Source organism: Rhinolophus ferrumequinum, chromosome X (assembly GCF_004115265.2).
Source record: "Rhinolophus ferrumequinum isolate MPI-CBG mRhiFer1 chromosome X, mRhiFer1_v1.p, whole genome shotgun sequence".
Taxonomy (NCBI): domain Eukaryota; kingdom Metazoa; phylum Chordata; class Mammalia; order Chiroptera; family Rhinolophidae; genus Rhinolophus; species Rhinolophus ferrumequinum.
Genome location: NC_046284.1, coordinates 63,225,861 through 63,245,553, shown reverse-complemented (window position 1 = coordinate 63,245,553; position 19,693 = coordinate 63,225,861). Strand labels below are relative to the sequence as shown.

Genomic DNA, 19,693 nt, shown 5'->3' with positions numbered 1-19,693 from the left:
CAGTTTAAACAGATGGTTAAATGTGGCAATTAGTGCAATTCCTAGTGGGCAAAATGCTGAGGCTATTTCCAAGAAAATTGGGACACAGTGAATTACTGTTATTATGAAATATTTATTATTATTCTCATTTAAAATTTTTTTCTGTACTGAGTATATATCACTTTTTGATATTACATATTTTTTTACTTTAAAAATTAGTGCATGATTATGGTTGAAAATTGGGAAAATTAAAACAAAAAACAAGCCAAATATAAATAAACAAGAAACAATCCAAATATAAATATGAAAACTGATCACTCAGTGTATACATATGTATACATGTATATATGTACATATGTGTATATACATATATGTATACATATACGTATATATGTATATATATACATATATATACATATGTATATATATACATATATACATATATGTGTGTATGTGTGTGTGTGTGTGTGTGTATATATATATATATATATATATATATATATATATATATAGTAAGATTCCATGTGGAGTCATAGCCCAAGAAGACATCTAGTTTAGGCTAAGTTAGAAATATGAGGTTAAGACAACATATTCACCTTGTGATAGCCCCCTAATTGCATTAACTTCCATTACAGATAAAACTTGAAACTTGGGAAAAGTATCATTTTAGAAAGTAAAATATGCTAATATGCAAGTGCCTGAAACACTAATTAATCAAAAAATTTCTTCTTGGAAAAACTTAAACTGCATCTTTATTAACTTCAATATAGCATACAGAAATCTGCCGATGGCAGCCAACTCCAGGCAATTTTTCTGGCCACAATGCAGTGACAGTGCATTAATTCTATCATCTCAGATTGGAAAAGCTATTGTCCATTATTTCAGGAAGCTGATGAGCTAAGGATTTTGAAATTAAGATTTTATTTAACAATAGAGTTGAAATTTTTTAGCCAGCATAAAACTCCAATCTACAATGCCCTTTACATTCTTGGTGACCCTTTAACATGCCCTAACTTTAATGTCTTAACTGTTGGTAAAATTGGATGTGGAAAAGCTATATTTAGTTAGAGAAAATTGACTGCTCTATATATTAAATTATTTTGATTTTAAAATAACCAATTCAACATTTTCTTTAAGTAATTTAACTGAATTATTTGCAGATACATTATCAAGTAAATAGCACTTTATTGAATGTAATTATAATGCAAATTAAACAAACACAATGCATGCCCTCAAGAAGTTTATTTACTAAAACAGACATTGACATAGAAATACACACAAATATCTACCATAAATGATTATAATTGTATTCATATATTTTAAGTATTAAGGATAATAGTAATATAACAAAAGCACAAGTCAAGCTTTCTTTCTACTATGTACAAGGTTATTATTTTACTTATATTATAAGTAAAATAATATAGCATCCATTATAGCATCCGTTATTATAGAATCCATGTTATAATTATTTTAAGTTCTTAGTTTATTAAGCCTCTCATGAAAAATCTGTTCAGTCACTACAGATAAAGTCACTGATGCATCTTTACTCCTTTTTTTTGCCAGCACCAACATTGGCCTTTGCAGTCCCCCTAATTTTCTTTATTCTGTTCTTATGTTCCTTTTGCTATTTTCTTGATGTCTTTTTCTTCTCATATAGGCCATGTCTTGCAAGTCTATGTTTGTGTTCATTTTTCTTTGTGTTCCAAGGAATAATAAATCATTCCAAAGCCAGTTGTCTTGCCCCCACAAAAATGGGTTCTGAATCCAAATACAAAGATAAAATCTGGTGTAGTCTTGTCCGTTTTGGCTAATTTTTCATGAATTTCTGTATTAGGTATTGTTGCCTTTCCAGGGAGAAGGACATCGATGACCAATTGTTTCCATTGAAGTAGTATGTTGGTCATGAACTTTCCGATCTAGATAGTTACTGTGTCATTCATGATGGTGGCCAACCCTCAAGCAGCCAAGGAAGAAAAGAGCTCCATGTTACATATTTTTTGATTTTGAGACAGAATCATCATATATTACTCAAGTTTGACAATGTTAAACCGAGGAAAAAGGTATACCTATGATATGTTATACGTATGCCTTAAAAGTAGCTGTTTCTTAGTTGTTCGTACTTATTTGAGAATTTATCTCTTTTTTCCAAGAAAGTGTTTTTGTTCTCATGTTAAAGTCATTTCTTAAAATGCATGCAAAAGGTACAATGAAGTTTTTGCACACTCTAAACTTTAATTATGTAATATATATGACAAATTAACTGCAAACTAAATATGAAGGTATTATTATACATAGTTTAGGACAATTGTAATTACATTTGTTAGAATAATTTATTATTATAATAATAATAGTTATTATTATTATTGATTCTGTTAACAGATATAACTTGAATAAAACCTAAACTATGACCTTTGTAAAAATGATATCAATCATGTGTCATCCAGGTCCAAATACTATATATCAACTGTTAGAAGTAAATTCAATATATTTTAAAATGCCACTTATAAGTTGTGCATGTTATACTCATATAATTTGTCATATCTGAGTATTTTATTGCCAGAATAATTATGAAGACCTGTTAAAGAAAACGTGAAAATAAAATGTATGATAACGAGAAATGAATGCCTGCTTTTGTCACTTCTGTTCAACAAAATATTGGAAGATGGCCAGAGAAATTAGGTTAAAAAAAAAAAGAAATAAAAGACAACCAAATTAGAAAGCAAGACATAAAATTATCTCTGCTTGCCAACAATGATTGTAAAAGTAGAAAATCCTAAAGATTCCACAAAAAAACTGTTAGGACTAATAAATTCATCATGATAGCAAGGTAGAAAAATCAACCCACAAAATCGGTTGCTATTTTGTACATTAATAATGAAAAATATGAAAAGGAAATTAAGGTAACATTTGCATTTACAACAACATCAAAAATAATAAACTACTTAGGAATAAATTTACTCAAGGAGGTGAAAGACTTGCATACTCAAAACTAAAAAACATTGTTGAAAGAAATTATAGACGACACCAATAAATGGAAAGACATTTTTTGTTAATTGGTTGGGAGACAATATTGTTAAGATGTCAATATAACCCAAAGCAATCTACAGACTTAATGCAATCTTTATCAAAATCCTAATTGTTTGCAGAAATAGAAATTTACATCCTAAAATTCATATGGAATTTCAAGGGACCCAAAATAGAGAAAAACAATCATGAAAAAGAAAAAAAAAAGACATTGGAGGTCTCACACTTCCTGGCTTCAAACTTTCTACAAAGTTACAGCTATCACAATGCCGTATTGGCATAAAGACAGACATGTAGACCAATGGAATAGAATTAAGAGCCCAGACGTACACTCTCATGTGTACAGTCAAGTGGTTTTTGACATGTTGCCAAGACCATTCAATGGGGGAAAGACAATCTTTTCAATGAATGAAGGGAAAACTGGATATCTACCTGCAAAAGAACAAATTTGGACCCTTACTTTATGCCATATACAAAAAAATTAACTCAAAATCAACCAAAACTTTAATGTAAGCATTAAAATTATTAAAAATTTCAGAAGAGAACATAAGGGAAAAGATTCATGACATTGAGTTTGACAATGATTTCTCAGGCATGACATCAGAAAACACAGTTAGCAAAAGAAAAACTAGATATATTACATGATAGTAAAATTAGAATTTTTGTGGATCAAAGAATACTATCAAAAGAATGAAATGTCAACCATGGAATGGGAAGAAAATATTTGTAAATGATATGTCTGATAAAAGATTAATATCCAGCACATGTAAATAACTTCTACAACTTAATGACAACAACTAAAACCCCAACAACCCAATAGAAAATGGGCACAAGACTTGAATAGACATCTTTTTCTAAGAAGACATACAAATGGCCAATAAGCACATTAAAAGATGCAAATCATTAATATTTAGGAAAATGCAAATCAAAACCACAATGCAATATCATTTCACACCCATTAGGGTGGCTATCATCAAAAACAAAACTAAAGAGAAATGAAAATAATGATTGTTGGTGAGGAAGTGGATAATATAGAATTCTCGTGCTCATCTAATGGGAATGTAATAAGTTATAGTCACTATGGAAAACAATGTGGAGTTTCTTCAAAAAATTGAAATGATGCTGTTAAGATGGCCCTAATCCAGTCAGACTGGTGTCCATATATGAAGAAATTTGGACACACAGAGAGGTATTAAGGGTGCATGTGCACAGAGTAAAGACCGTGTGAGGATATAGCAAGAAGACAGCTATCTGCAAGCCAAGCAAAGAGGCCTCAGAGGAAATCAAACCTAGAGACACCTTCATTTTGAACATCTAACCTCCAGATCTCTGAGAAGTAAATTTCTCTAGTTTAAGCCATCCAGACTGTTGTATTTTGTTATGGTAGCCTTAGCAAACTAATACAGTTCCAGAGCACAGAGGAAAACTTCCAAATTCCTATTTTCAAGCCCACATAACACTGATACCAATTCTGAGAAAGCACACACAGAGAGAGAAAAACAGAAAAATTGCAGTCAGAAACATTGATGCAAAACCTTAAATAAAATAGCATCTAGGAAAGGTCTAGTGTTAGGTAAATATTTAACATAATTTATCATACTAATAAAAAGTCAGTGAAATAAAAACATACAATGATTTTAATAAATGACAGGTGATATTTGACAAAAGTCAACATCACAACGTAAATTCTTGATTAAAAAAATACTTTTTAATAAAATATTAGTACAGTAGTCTCCCACAATCCTTGGTTTTCTTTTCCGTGGTTTCAATTACCCCAAGTCAACTGCAGTCTGAGAATATTAAATAAAAAATTCCAGAAATAAGAAAAATAATAAGATTTAAATAGCCCATCACTCTGAGTACTGTGAAGAAATCTCACACCGTTCCACTGTGTCCCACATGGGACTTGCATCATCCCTTTTGTCCAGGGAATCCACTCTGTATAAGATACCCTCCTGTTTCTTACTAAGTAGTCCTCTGTTATCAAATCTACTGCTGTCTTGACACCACACTGCTTGTATTCAAGTAACCTCATTTCAATTAATAAGGTCCCCAAAGCCATTAACATAACTTTCTTACAATATATTGTTATAATTGTTGTATTTTATTATAAGTTATTGCTGTTAATCTCTTACTGTGCCTAACTTTATTTTTTACTGTGCCGAATTTATACATTAAACTTTATCACAGAAATGCATGTATAGGAAAAAACATAGTATACATAGGGTTGGTACTATATGCAGTTTCAGGCATCCATTGAGGGTCTGTGAATGTATCGTATCCTCTGCAGGTAATGGAGGAGTACTGTAGCTGGATTTTTCCTTCGGAGCTGTAGCTATGACTACAGAGATCTAGAAATACATACCTTAAAACAAAAACCAGCATTATTTTTAAATTGAAATAAAATTGACATATAACATTGTGCCATTTTAAAGTGCACAATGTGTTGATTTGATATACCAGGGGTGCCAACAAAATGTATACACATTTTAAGAGATGTTATCTATGCTCAAGCAGTAGATAAGAAGTGTAATCAGAAGTGTCTGGACACTGATGGTAATTAGAAGTGTCTGGACGCTGATGGTAACCACTCTGAGTACCTCTTGTAATTTCAGAAGTCAAACATGACTTGTATTCATCTTTTGCTATCGGTGTATATTGAGTATTACAATTAATACAGTTTTATTCCTTTCAATTGTGTATACATTTTTGGCCCCCTCTGTATTTATATATTGAAATATGATTACCACCACAGCATTAGCTAACACTTCTATCAGCTTACATAATTATGATTTCTTTTTTGTGGTGAGAAAAAATTAAAATCTAGTCTCTTAGCAACTTTAAAGTTTATAACACAATATTGATTACTATAATCACTATGCTGTACATTAGTTCTCCATGACTTATTTAACTACTAGTTCCCAGTTTACCCTTAAATAACACATCCCCAATTCCCCCATCCCTTAGTCCCTGGTAACCACAATTTTACTCTTTTTATAAGTTTGGTTTTTTTAGGTTCCACATAGAAATTATATATAGAATTTGTCTTTCTCTGTCTGATTTATCTCACTTAGCATAATGCACTCAAGGTCCATCCATGTTGTTGCAAATAGCAGGATTTCATTCTTTCTCATGACTGAATAATAGTCAATTGTATAAATATGCTGCATCTTCTTTATCCATTCATCCAATGATAAACACTTAGGTTATTTCCATATCTTGGCTGTTGTAAATGATACTGCAATAAACATGGGAGGGCATATATCTCTTTAAACTCCTGTTTTCATTTCCTCTGAACACATACCCAGAAGTGGAATTACTGGATCATATGGTAATTCTATTTTTAATTTTTTGAGGAACCTCCATACTGTTTCTCCTAGTGGCTAAATCAATTTACATTTCTAACAACAATGCACAAGGGTTTTCTTATCTCCACATCCTTGCAAACACTATTTGTCTTTTGTCTTATTGATGATAACCATTCTAACAGGTGTAAGGTAATAGCTCATTTTGGTTTTGATTTGCAGTTCCTTGACAGAATCATTTTATTGTAATTAAAGTTTATTTGGTGACAACGGTGGGTAAAGTTACATAGGTTTCAGGTGTACAATTGACAGAATCATTTTTATCAACAAAACTTTAACTACAATGTAAGCAAGGATGCATATCACCACTACTACCAGTATACTATACAAGAATAATACTTTATGTAAATTGTGGTTACATTCTTGAAAACAATTTTTGCACAGCAATTAAAATCAATAGTAGAATTCAGTAAGATTGGTGATTACAAAATTCATATACAAAGCTCAATATATTTTCAATATATAAAAATAAATTAGAAAGTATAATGGGAGAAAATATGTCATTTACATCAGCAACCAAAATGAAGTAGTGATGAACAAATTTAACAAGTTAGGTGTGTAACCTTTAAAACTCTTTTAAGACACTTAAAAACAGACTTAATATACAAATATTATTTTTTGACAGAAATGGCCCAATATTGTAATTATATAACTATTCCCTGAATTAATATCAAGATTTAATGTGATATAAGTAAAAATAATAATACATTTGAGGTCTCGACAAATTTATATTAATATGTAGCTAAAAGCTATTCAGAAAAGGAGAATAAACAGTCTTACTATCCTTTCTTCCAGATTTGAAAATCAGTTAAGGTAATTAAAGGAGTTTGAAATGCTTCCTTGAATAGAGTGTAACAAATAAAAAGCACAAACTTTTTGGAAACAAGCTCAGATATTTATCAGATTTTAAATATGAATAAGGTTTGATTGAACAAGATTTCTTCATGTAATTTCCAGGTTATTAGTTATTTTAAGGAAGGCCCAAAACTTCCAAGACTATAAAAATGTTCCTTCCACGTTTATATCTTTGTTCAATCCGCAATTTATTTTAGTATCAGAAGTGTTACATGGACAGGAAAGTATGGATCCATTTAACCAGTACCAATGAGGTAACATATTTCATCCACCAAAGCAGTAATGATTAAAGTGTTTTGTAATATCCACTCTAGAATAGAGTGAGGGAAACTCATACTTTGATATTTTAGGGGGGGAATACAAATTAGTGATTGTGGGTGCAGGTTTGGACAACTTGACAATATCTATCAGAATTTAAATTACAAGTGTTATTTGAGGTATCTAGAAATTTATTTTACAAATATACCTGTATAAGTTCCCAGAGATCAATACATAATTTGTTATAGTGTTTGTGTCTGTATACATGTATATAAGTCCATTATCTGTCTGTCTATTTATCTGTGTGTACGGTTTGCATATCGGTTAACCATTTCTTGAAAGATATACACACACAAAATCTTTTAACAATATCTTTGTGGAATGGCATTATCATTGTCAGGGGATATAAGCTTTATCACTCTATACATTTCCATATTTTTGCATTTTTAAAATGAACATGTGCTTTCAGTGAAAAATAAGCAGTTCATGTAAATACCAATATCATATGCAATTAAATAACTTTAAACAAGGTGTACTATTTATAATTTATTATTCAATAATGACTTTAAAAATATGTCAAACAGTATTATAAAATTTGTATAAGAGCAAATTGCACCAGAAAAATAATGGATTTCAGTATCTTCTATTGTGTGAATATACCAAAATTGCATATTCCAAACTTTTCCTGGGTATAACCCACATACACAAAATGTAGAAAAACCCTTTAGTTACAGTCATCTAGGATTTAAACATATGTTCTACACTTCAACCCATGAATATTCAAGATAAGCAGGCAATGGACATGAGAAAAGTAAACACATGTATACCACGAATTTGCATATATATATATATATGTTCAACCACAGTTTTTTAAGACTTTTTTTGTCAAAAACCTAGAAATACATCTGGTTTTTGCTTTGGAAACAATAAATTTAGTCAATATGACTCTCATGATAGTATTTTTATATTATCTTACAAAAGTTCTTATAGTATTGGTCTAAAAATTTGTTATCCCGATAGAACCCACAAGGCTGCATTATTTGATAAATCAATTGACTCTTTCTTTAGGTAAATGAATATAACCCATAGGTGTTCACTCGTTTACTAAACTACTCCGATTTAGAAAATACTTCTAGTCAAATATTTCTACAGGGAGCTGTTGGGAATGTTACATGCCTCAGTAATTCATAGTTCTTGAATTAAAGCCCAGCAAATAACATGTAAATATGATTATATAAATACTGACATTTCATTTATTTCGCGGTTTTGGAAGCTTATAGTCTGTACCAAGAAATATTTTAGAAATAGGTAAGTGATTTCAGGAAACAATAATTTCCTTTCACATGAATTCCATGAGTCTAAACATTTACTTAACAAATGTTTCCATTTGAAAAGACCACAAGCCTCTAATGCTATTCAGACTACTCCAGTGCATGCTGGTTATCATGCAACAGAAGAACTATAGATAGACCAGAGTTTTTATAAATATGCACCATGTCAAAATAGCATGCTAATCACTAGCACAAAATATATTTTTAATAAAAGTTATTTAAATATCTTCCTAGTTATTTAACTACAACTTGAAGATGAGGACTTAAATTCAAAGTACGTCCTACGGTATCTGTGTGGGTATTTTACAGTCAAATTTTGAAATGAGCTAAGTTTTAAATACTTGTGCTCCATTAAAAATTCCAGAAAAGAAGTAAAGGAGCATTTGCAATATACTAAAATATTAACATACATTTTAAAAGTGGTAGAGGTACTTGCAAAAGGAAGACAAAAATTAAACAAAAACAATTAGAAGTAATTTATGACACATAGGTACAAAAAACTTGACTTTTATAAGTTGAAAAATTATATATGAGGTGTGATCAATAAATATGGTGAATGCTGCTGCCAAGTGCCATCCCATGGAAAGGCAGGTATCTTCAATACGGGAAGTAGTGCGTCGAACCTCAGTAACAGTGTATGACAAGTTTCAACTTGTTCAATGCAGTCAGTCAGGTATGAGCTATGGTTGAGAGAAGGTGTGTTTTAAAGTGTGCTGTAAATCATGGATCACGAACAATGCATTAACATGAAATGGGCAAATGGTTTCATCTTCCATCATGACAATACTCCGTGTCACACATCACTTCTGGTAGATGGCAATTTCTGTTAAAAAAACATTATGGTGTGTTCTCATCCACTTTATTCACTGCATCTGGAACCTCGCTTTTCCCCAAAGTCAGAATGACCATGAAAGTAAACGTTTTAAATCGATTCAGGACACGTGGCAGCCACGACAGGCAACTAAAGACACTCACAAAAGAGGACTTCCAGAACTGCTTCAGAAAGTGGCAAGAATGATGGGATAAGTGTGTGCAAAGTGAGGGGGAATATTTTGAGGGGTATTAATGGCAATGTGTTTTTTACTGTAATAAATTTTTTTTATTTAAACATTCACTGTATTTTTGAGCACAAGATGTATATATACACACACACATAAATATGCCTTCTGAACCAGTTTGATTGTTGGTTCTGTTTACCTTGATCCCCTGAAGTCAGAACCAACAATCAGACTGGTTCAAAAGGCATATATATCTTTCTGATGGGTAGATAGTTGCACAAATTTACAAATGGGACAACTGACAAATGGATTTTAAAAACTGTATTTTATGAAATAAACTCATGCATGAGCCATTAATATTAATATATACATTATAAAATCAGAACAACTTTACAAAAATTCACCAGCATGATGCAGATATGAAATTAGACAATTGGATATTAGGGCAAGAAGACAGGATCAGTGTTAACTTACTTGTGTGTATTTATTTTTTAAACTAGTGCTAGAGTTGATAGAAAGAAAGAGAAATCACAAGTTGAAGTAAATGCTTTAGTAACAATGGGAAAACATGGTAGTTCTAGAAAAAAGAAACCAAACCTATCAGTACCTTAAGCTAGTTATACAAAGTTCTTAGACACAGCTTTCATGTATAGTTAACAAACAGAAAAAAATGTTTCAAAGTACTCAAATAAGTTAGGCAGTAAATATATTTTAAATCATACATGAACTTATATTTTTCAAGGTGTAAGAATGTTGCCACTTAATGTTATAAAAAGTACAATAGACTAGGAGTGCAAGATAAAATTAGGGATGCCGAACTATATTTGAATCTCAAATTAATAATGAGTAATTTTAAAAATAATTTTCTACTAAAAATATTCATTGTTTATATGATGTTCAAATTTATCTGGGTATCCTGTATTTTTATCTGCTATATCTAGCAACTCTGCTACTGCAGGGATTAACAAAATCCCTTCTTTTTCATTCAGTTGCACTAATACTTTCCTCTATTACATACATCCTACTATGTACATCTTAATATTTATTTATTAATATCAATTGTTGTATTTTTAGTTCTAGAGTTTTCATTTGGATTTGTTTGACAGAGATTTTACATGTCTAATATAATTCTCTGTTGTTTAACCTATTTTCTTGAAAATATTAGTTATACTCTTTAAGCTTATGTCTGATAATTTCAATATTCTGTGATTTATTCCTAGATCACAAATATAAGCCTAAAAGCTAAATATATTAAACTCCTAAAAGAAAACATGAGAGAAGACTGTTGTGACCTTTGTGTAGGCAAGGTAACTTAGATAGCATAAAAGTAAGCTTGATAAATTAGACTTCAAGGTAAAACCTTATGCTCTTCAAAAGACATCATTAAGAAAATGAAGATGATATCATAAAAATGGCATGAGGTGAGCCTCTTGAAATCGCCCATGGAATTTACAACAAATTGAACAACTATAACTCCACAAAGGACTCCTGTGCAACAGACAAGCAAGACTAAGAGGACACCACTGAGAGCGGCAGAAGAGGGAATGGAGAACTGCAGAGACTGGGCCCTGCGGGCGAAGGATGCAGACCTAGCTCCGTGCTCTGAGCTCGCTGCATTCTGGAACCACCGCAGCTCTGGGAGAAGGAAGAACTCATACTGCCAGGGCTCCGCTAATGGCCCACAGGGCTGAGGGGACAGCATAAAACACGGCTGAAACCAAGGCTCATGGCAGAGACCTCAGAGCCCAGACTGAGGGAAGAAGGCTGAAAATGGTGGTTTAAGCTCTCACTGCCAAGAGGAGAATGGAGCCTTAGGCACTGAGCCTAGCTGCCCCCTCCCTACCCTCCCAGAGCTCGCCCTGCTCCCACCTGCACAGTGCTAGAAGTGGAACAGTAGCAGTGTCAGATCAAAAGAACAGAACATTTGCAGTTCTGAGAAATGTGGTCCGCAGACACGGACTCGCAGCCCAACTAGTTCCGGCAAAGTGGAGGGAGCCGTGGAAGCAGGACTGGCTGTGGTGGTGGCCATTGCCATTGCTTTGGGCCACCTCGCACAACCCACCCCGCCCCTGTCCCCATCTATCTGGGCGGATCCCTGGAGGAGTAAACAGAGCTGCTGAAACACTTGGGCTCTGAATCTAGTGCAAGAAGAGCTTTGGAACTTCTGAAGCTCTCCACATTCCCTCACAGAGGTGGCACCCTATGACCCAAGTGAACTGTTCACAGAGGAGAAGCCTGCTTTCTAGGGAATCCCTCCATTATGTGAGAAGCTGGAATAGTGCAGAGAAAATATAACACTACACTGTGAGAGAGAATAAAAAGCTGCAGTCGGAAAGAAAATAAAACACCTACTGGAAAACAAAAGAAAGACCTCTTCCTATCAACCTGTTGCAGAACCCACTTCTGTAGATGTCTAGGAAAAGAAATAATAAATCAGTAATTGCCATGAATAACCAAGGTACCAAGACAGCTCAGGAAGAAAATGAAAAGTCTTCAGAAAATGAACTTAAAAACTTGGAAATATGTGACTTAAATGACAGAGAATTCAAGATTGCAGTTCTGAAAAAACTCAACGAGATGCAAAAAAACAGACAGGCAGTTTAATGAACTCAGAAACACAATCAAAGAACAACATGAACATTTTACCAAAGAGATTGAAATTTTAAAAAAGAACCAAATAGAATTTCTGGAGATTAAGAACTCAATAAAAGAAATGAAGACTGAAATAGCCAGCTTAGGTAGTAGGGTTGACCAGTTGGAACAAAAGAATCAATGACATCGAAGATAGAAATCTGGAAATGACACAGATGGAAAAAGAGAGAGACCTCAGACTTAAAAGAAATGAAAGAACTCTACAGGAACTTTCTGACTCCATCAGAAAGAGCAATATAAGAATAATGGGCATACCAGAAGGAGAAGAAAGGGAAAAGGAAATACAGAGTATATTCAAACAAATAGTTGAAGGAAACTTCACAAACTTGTATAAAGAACTGGATCCTCGAATCCAGGAAGCAAATAGAACACCTAATTAACTCAATCCCAACAGGCCTTCTCCAAGGCACATTGTATTGAAGCTTTCAAAAATTAACGATAAAGAAAAAATCCTAAAGGCAGCCAGGGTAAAGAAGATGGTAACCTACAAAGGAAAGTCCATTAGGTTATCATCAGATATTTCAACAGAAACTCTACAGGCCAAGGGGGAGTAGACTCAAATATTCAAACTATTCAAAGAGAGAAATTATGAGCCAAGAATAATATAACCAACAAAGATATCCTTTAGATATGAAGGAGGAATAAAGATCTTTTCAGACATATAGAAGCTGAGTGAATTTTCTAACACACGACCAGCACTACAAAAAATACTGAAGAAGGCCATTTGACCAGCATAAATAGGGATAATACCTGACAACAAAAAGATAAAAGGGGGTAGAGTAAAGGTCTGAACTGGCATAAACAAATAGAGAAAGTAAGCATGCTGAAGAAAATGGAATACTCTAAATATGAAACTTTCTTTTACATAAACTTAATGGTAACCACTCAAAAAAAAAATCCAGAATTGAAATATATAACATAATAAAAGAAGAAAACAGAAGGAAAAACCAAAGAATAGTACCACACTGAAATAAAAGACAGCAACAAAAAAGGAAAGAAACAATGGTGACACAATCCTACCAGAAAACCACAGATAGAATGATAGGAAATCCTCATATATCAATATTCACCCTAAATGTAAATGGACTGAAATCACAAATAAAAAGGCACAGAATGGCAGATTCGATCAAAAAACTAAACCCAACCACATGCTGCCTCCAAGAGACACATCTCAGCTACAAGGAGAAATGTAGACTCAAAGTAAAAGAGTGGAAATTGACACTCCAAGCAAATGGTATCCAGAGAAAACCAGGTATAGTCATACTGATATCAGATGAAACAGACTTCAGGATAAAACAGGTAACGAGAGATGAAGATGGAAATTTCATAATGATAAAGGGAACTATACATCAAGAAGACATAACAGTCATCAACATTTATGTCCCCAATCAGGGAGCACGGAAATATACCAAGCAACTACTAACAGAACTAAAGGGAGAAATTGACCAAAACACAATTATACTAGGGGACCTAAATACATCATTGACAGCTATAGATAGACCATTCCAGAGAGAAAATAAATAAAGAAATATCAGCCCTAAATAACACATTAAATGAAATGGACATAATTGACATATATAGAGCACTTCACCCAAAAACATCAGTCTATACATTTTTTTCTAGTGTACATGGAACATTCTCAAGGATAGACCATATATTAGGACATGAAGCTAGCCTCAGCAAATTTAAGAAGATTGAAATCATACCAAGCATATTCTCTGATCACAAGGCTTTGAAATTGGATATCAACTACAAAAAGAAAGCAGGAAAAACCACAAATATGTGGAGATTAAACAACATATTTTTAAAGAATGACTGGGTCAAAGAAGAAATAAGACTAGAGATCGAAAGATACATAGAAACAACTGCCAATGAAAATACAGCCTACCAAAATTTGGGGGATGCAACAAAAGCAGTTTTAAGAAGGAAATTTATATCATTACAGGCCTATCTCAAGAAACAAGAAAAATCCCAGATAAATAACCTCACGTTTTATCATAAAGAACCAGAAAAAGAAGAAAAATTAAACCTAAAGTCAGCAGAATGAAGGAAATAATAAAAATCAGAGCAGAACTAAATGAAAAAGAGAACAAAAAGACAATAGAAAAAAATTAATGTGACAAAGAGCTGGTTCTTTGAAAAGATTAATAAAATTGACAAACCCTTGACTCACTAAGGTAAAAAGAGAAAAGACACAAACAAAATCTGAAATGAAAGAGCGGCAGTTATCACAGATGCCACAGAAATACAAAGGATCATCTAAGAATATTATGAAGGACTATATGACACCAAATTCAATAACTTAGAAGAAATGGACAAGTTCTTAGAAACATATAGCCTTCCTAGGCTGAATCATGAAGAATTGGAAAATCTAATTAGACCGATCACCAGTAAGGAAATTGAATCAGGCATCTGAAACCTTCCCAAAAGCAAAAGTCTGGGATCAGCTGGCTTCACTAGTGAATTCTACTAAACATTCAAACATACCTGTCCAGCTCAAACTCTTCCAAAAACTTGAAGAAGAGACAAACTCCCTAACTCATTTTATGAGGCCAACATTACCCTGATACCAAAATCTGTTAAGGATAACATGAAAAAAGAAAATTACAGACCAATATCTCTGATGAATACAGAATCAGAAATCCTAAACAAAATTCCAGCACATTGAATGCAACAATGCATTAAAAAGATTATACATCACGACCAAGTGGGGTTCATTGCAGGGGCACAAGGATGGTTCAACATATGCAAATCCATCAATATGATACACCACATAAACAAAATAAAGGACAAAAATCATATGATTACATCAATAGATGTAGAAAAAACGTTTGACAAGATACAACATCCATTTATGTCTAAAACACTTAATAAAATAGGTATAGAAGGAAAATACCTTAACATGATACAGGCCATATATGATAAACCTTCAGCTAATATCATAATTAATGATGAAAAACTGAAGCCTTTTTCTGTACATTCAGGACATGACAGGGCTGTCCCCTATCACCTCTGCTTTTCGACATAGTATTGGAAGTCCTAGCCAGAGCAATCATGGAAGACAAAGAAATAAAACGCATCCAAATTGGGCATGAACAAGTTAAATTGTCACTCTTTGTAGATGGCATAATGCTATATATAGAAAACCCTAAAGAATGCACCAAAAAGATATTAGAAACAGTAAACAAATACAGTAAAGTTGCCAGCTACAAAATCATTGTACAAAATTCCATTGCATTCCTATATACTAACAATGAAATCTCAGGGGGAAAAAACACAATTACTTTTGCAATTGAAACAAAAAGAATAAAATACCTAAGAATAAGCTTAACCAAGTATGTAAAAAAACTTAGGTACTGAAAAGTGTAATACATTTTTAACAGAAATTGAAAAAGACACAGAGAAATGGAAAGACATTCCATGTTCATGGATTGGAAGAATCAACATAGCTAAAATGGCCATATTACCCAAAGCAATATGCAGATTTAATGCAATCCCCATCAAAATCTCAATGCCACTTTTTAAAGAAATAGAACAAAAAAATCATCAGATTTATTTGGAACCACAAAAGACCCCGAATACCCAAAGCAATCTTAAGAAAAAAGAATGATGCTGCAGGTATCACACTCCCTGACTTCAGCTTGTACTACAGGGCAACAATAGTCAAAACAGTATGGTATTGGCCAAAAAACAGACATACAGATAAATGGAATAGAATTGAGAACCCAGAGATAAACCCACGTAAATATGGACATAATTTGTGACAAAGAAGCCAAAAACATACAATGGAGAAAAGACAACCTCTTCAATATATTGTGCTGGGAGAATTAGAAAGCCACATGGAAAAGCATGGAACTAGACTGCTGTCACCATGTACCAAAATTAATTCAAAATGGATCAAAGACCTAAACATAAGACTTGAAACAATAAATTGCACAGAAAAAAACATGGATACTAAATTTGTGGAGTTTGGGTTCAAAGAGCATTTTATGAATTTGACTCCAAAGACAAAGGAAGTAAAACTTGAAATAAATGAATGGGACTATATCAAATTTAAAATCTTCTGTACAACATAAGAAACCATCGACAAAATAAAAAGCTAACCAACCAAATGGGAGAGTTTTGCAAACAATGCCACTGATAAGGGGCCACTATCCAAGTATATATAAGGAACTCATACAACTCAACAACAAAAAAGCAAATAATCCAATGAAAAAATGGGCAGAGCACCTGAAGAGACATTTCTCCAAAGAGATATACAAATCGCCTATAGACATAATTATAAGTAGTAAAATGAAAATTAAACCCATCATATGCCTCTTCACAGCTACTGGAATTGCAAAATATGAAAGACTGACAATACCCAATGTTGAGGATAATATGGAGCAACTCACAATTGATGGGAAAGTAAAGTGGCACAGCTGCTTTGGAAAACATTTTGGCAGTTTCTTATAAAACCACACATGCTTGTCATGATTACACTTCTAGGTGTTTATCCAGAGCAATGAAAACATATGTCTATATAATGACTTGTATGAATAATTATGACAACTTTAGTCCTAATAACCCCAAATTGGAAACAATACATATGTCATCCATAAATGAATGGAAAACACATGTGGTTCATCCATACAATGGAATCTTATTCAGAAATAAAAAAGAAAAAATATTGATATGTGTAATAACTTGGATGAAACTCAGACATTAGTGCTGAATGTATGAAGCCAATCTCAGTAAAGTACATACAGGATGATTTATTCAAAATATCTCACAGAGGTCACAAAACCAATTCATAGTGATAGTATGATGTGGTTACATGAGTAAAGGTGTGGCAGGTAGTTAACTGAAAAGAAGCAGAAGGAAACTTTGTGAGGTGATGAAAGTGTTTGATATCATGATTTGGTTGGTGGATAAACAAGAGTATCCATTTATCAAAAATCATCAATGTCAAAAGATGTGCTTTTTAATTATACGTTATAGCTCTAAAGGTAGATTAAAAATAGGTGAAATAAAGTATTTTCACAAAAATGTATACAGAAAGTAAGAGAATGTATCTTCAGAACTTTGATACCAAAATAATTTTTTCAAACAGAGGAAAACTGAACACAGAAAAATAGTCATGCATTCAGAAAGTAAAAGCACCAGTGAAAGTATCTATATATATATATATAAAAGAACATTGACTATCTAAAACAATAATATAATTGGCTCATGAAGCTTAAAATACGTATAAAATTAAAGTACATGGAAATTATTCCAAAAAAATCAGGAGGTAGTAAATGGTGCTAAAGGATTTTAAAGTTCTCGCATCGTCTGGGAAGTGGTAAAGAAACTAAGATAAAATATGCATTAATAGGTGAGGCCATGTTTTAATTTTTAGAGTAATCACTGCATTAAACAGTGGGTATATGTATATATGTATTTAAGGTAAAGGATGTTGTGGTATACTTTCCAGGTCCCATTCCCTCAGGACCAAAGCACTAAATTCCATAGTTGATGAGATTATCGGTTGCTGTTTCAGGAATTGCTCTCAGCTAATAGGAGCTACCTCACCCATGATTATATTTCTTTCCCTGGGCCAGGCTGCCTCTAGTGACTGTAAAATGAGGCTACAATGTGACATAGGCTACAATCCCCTCCCTTAATTCAAGACAAGTCTGCACAGCCATCCCAACTTCACAGATCCCTGTAGAATTGGCTGATGCCTTTTTATCATTGCTCAACTTCTCGCATTGTTCATTCTAGTTCCTTTTGCTTCTCCGCAGTTGTTGATCATGGGTCTCATATCCCAGTAAGATTCCTGCGTGCACTGCTACCTTTTAGAGTCTCTTTTATGAGGAACCTAACCTATGAGCATTGGTGCCAGAAGTGGTTTGAAGAAGCAGACCATAAAACAGACATTTGCAGCTGAATCACTCACTGTCCATCCAACAATGAGAACCCCATCACTGGTAGCATGTGTCACAGATAGGCCCTAGCATGAGGTAGTGTTGTCATTGGTAAAACTTTCACTGGTGTAAGAGAATGTGCTTGTGACTTGAATGCACACAGGAACAAGTCATTATATGACTGATGGTATGGATGGCTGTTGCTGGAGCTATTGATGCATTGGAGAAATATAATTAAAAGCCTAACTGTGTTTCAAGCTAATTGTGAAAGCCAGTGAACCACCCTTGCTGCATATAATGAGCTGCTATATAATCATTTTTTGCTGCTATAGGAAAGAAAAAAGTAAGGATCAGGGATCAGATTCGGAATAGCAGAACTCCAAAGAAGGTTAAATTCCCAGCCTCAGCAAGTCTGATATGCCTAAATCAGAGACCTGATTGGGAAGGTTGTCACCCTTAGGCTTTGCATGGGGACCTCAGGACTAATGTACTAGAAAATCTTGAATTTCCAGATTCCCCTAAAAGTCTGGGCCTGAGGAAATTACCCATGTTCCCTGTCAAAGGCTAGCCTTCTCTCTTTGCCTTAACATGACGCAGAGTCTTCTGCCTTGCAAGACAATACATGCAGCCCATCATGATCCAGCCCTGTATCTCCTTCTGGCTACTAGAGAGATAATTAAGATTAAGTCACAACATAGCCCTGCTAAGGAACTTCTTAATCAAGTGAAAGAGGAAAGGGACTTCCAGGAATTATAGGATCTTGGCAACATAGACAATAACTGGATTGACTAGGTAGGAGAATACATGAGTTTCTTGGATCAAGGAGGATATAACATGAGGTTGGATAAGGGAAAGTTATTTGATATAAGAGACCTCTGTTTTGATATAGGATTTAAAACCATTGTAAGAACCTCAGGATACAGTGTTAAACACAATGCTCAGATGACTCTTGCAAACCTGGAGAAAGCAATGGCCCACACTACATGACATTGAAATGCTAGAGCTATAGTCGCAAATGGTAAAAAAAAAAAAAAAAAAAAAGGAAAAGAAAAAAGATGAGAGAGGTACACCTACTAGAGTGGTTATATTATGTAAGATTGAAAAATCCCAGAATATAATTGTATTCCTTAGAGGATCCTGGAGGGTTCCTATATCTAGCAATGCAAAAACGATGCAAGCTGAAGGAAAAAGCAGCAACATTGAGAAGGTCTAATATGGCCATCCTCTGTAGAACAAGGTTGGTGGTAGACACTGCTATTACAGAACTGAGCTAACCGACAGCAGTGAGGATGACATTATCCTCAAATAATAGAAAACAGGTAATGGTGCTTAACTGCCAGAAG

The 19,693-nt window shown here is 33.4% G+C and overlaps 1 pseudogene; it reads right to left on the bottom strand.

Annotated features, from left to right (window-relative positions):
• Positions 1-1,522: 1,522 nt before the first annotated feature.
• On the bottom strand, positions 1,523-1,919 carry LOC117027484 (40S ribosomal protein S24-like; annotated as a pseudogene).
• Positions 1,920-19,693: the final 17,774 nt, after the last annotated feature.